This window comes from Arachis duranensis, chromosome 2 (assembly GCF_000817695.3).
Source record: "Arachis duranensis cultivar V14167 chromosome 2, aradu.V14167.gnm2.J7QH, whole genome shotgun sequence".
Classification (NCBI taxonomy): Eukaryota; Viridiplantae; Streptophyta; class Magnoliopsida; order Fabales; family Fabaceae; genus Arachis; species Arachis duranensis.
In genome coordinates, this window is record NC_029773.3 from 35,882,977 (window position 1) to 35,885,016 (window position 2,040).

The window sequence follows — 2,040 nt, forward strand, 5'->3', positions numbered from 1 at the left end:
TTGTTGGTCCTTCAAGAAGAAGATGCCACTAAAGGTGGATTCATTCCTTGTTCTTATTTCTTTCTGTTTTTCGGTTTTTAATGTTGTGTTTATCTATGTTTTGTGTCTTTATTTCATGATCATTAGAATGTAGTAACCATGTCTTAAAGCTATGAATAAAATCCATTAATCCTTCACCTCTCTTAAATGAAAAATGTTTTAATTCAAAAGAACAAAAAGTACATGAATTTCGAAATTATCCTTGAAATTAATTTAATTATATTGATGTGGTGACAATACTTTTTGTTTTCTGAATGAATGATTGAACAGTGCATATTTTTTATCTTGTTGTTTATGAATGTTAAAATTGTTGGCTCTTGAAAGAATGATGAACAAAGAGAAATGTTATTGATGATCTGAACAATCATGAAATTGATTCTTGAAGCAAGAAAAAGCAGTGAAAAGTAAAAAGCTTGCGAAAAAAAAATAAATAAATAAAATAGGCGAAAAAATAGAAAGAAAAAGAAAAAGCAAGCAGAAAAAGCCAATAGCCCTTAAAACCAAAAGGCAAGGGTAAAAAGGATCCAAGGCTTTGAGCATCAATGGATAGGAGGGCCCAAGGAAATAAAAGCCAGGCCTAAGCGGCTAAACCAAGCTGTCCCTAACCATGTGCTTGTGGCATGCAGGTCCAAGTGAAAAGCTTGAGACTGAGTGGTTAAAGTCATGATCCAAAGCAAAAATGAGACTGAGTCGTTAAAGTCGTGATCCAAAGTAAAAAGAGTGTGCTTAAGAGCTCTGGACACCTCTAACTGGGGACTCTAGCAAAGCTGAGTCACAATCTGAAAAGGTTCACCCAGTCATGTGTTTGTGGCATTTGTGTATCCGGTGGTAATACTGGAAAACAAAATGCTTAGGGCCACGGCCAAGACACATAAGTAGCTATTTTCAAGAATCAACATGCTTAACTAGGAAAGTCAATAACACTATCCAAAATTCTAAGTTCCTAGAGAAGCCAATCATTCTAAACTTCAAAGGAAAAAGTGAGATGCTAAAACTGTTCAGAAGCAAAAAGCTACAAGTCCCGCTCATCTAATTAGAATTAATATTCATTGATATTTTGAAGTTTATAGTATATTCTCTTCTTTTTATCCTAATTGATTTTCAGTTGCTCGGGGACAAGCAACAATTTAAGTTTGGTGTTGTGATGAGCGGATAATTTATACGCTTTTTGGCATTGTTTTTAGGTAATTTTTAGTAAGTTCAAGCTACTTTTAGGGATGTTTTCATTAGTTTTTATGTTAAATTCACATTTCTGGACTTTACTATGAGTTTGTGTGTTTTTCTATGATTTCAGGTATTTTCTGGCTGAAATTGAGGGGACTTGAGCAAAACTCTGAAAAAGGCTGAACTGCTGATGCTGTTGGAATCTGACCTCCCTGCACTCGAAATGGATTTTTTGGAGCTACAGAACTCCAATTGGCGCGCTCTCAACGGCGTTGGAAAGTAGACATCCAGAGCTTTCCCACAATATATAATTGTCCATACTTTATTCGGAAATTGACGACGTAACTTGGCGTTGAACGCCAAGTACATGCTGCTGTCTGGAGTTAAACGCCAGAAAAACGTCATGATCCGGAGTTGAACGCCCAAAACACGTTATAACTTGGAGTTCAACTCCAAGAAAAGCCTCAGCTCGTAGATAGATTAAGCTCAGCCCAAGCATACACCAAGTGGGCCCCGGAAGTGGATTTATACATCAATTACTTACTCATGTAAACCCTAGTAGCTAGTCTAGTATAAATAGGATAAGTTACTATTGTATTAGACATCTTTTGACAGTTTAATCTTTTGACTATTCAGTCTCTTGATCATGGAGAGGGCTGGCCATTCGGCCATGCCTGAATCTTTTACTTATGTGTTTTCAACAGTGGAGTTTCTGCACACCATAGATTAAGGGTGTGGAGCTCTGCTGTACCTCAAGTTTCAATACAATTCTATTTTCTTTTATTCAAATCTCTCTTATTCTTATTCCAAGATATTCATTCGTACCCAAGAACATGA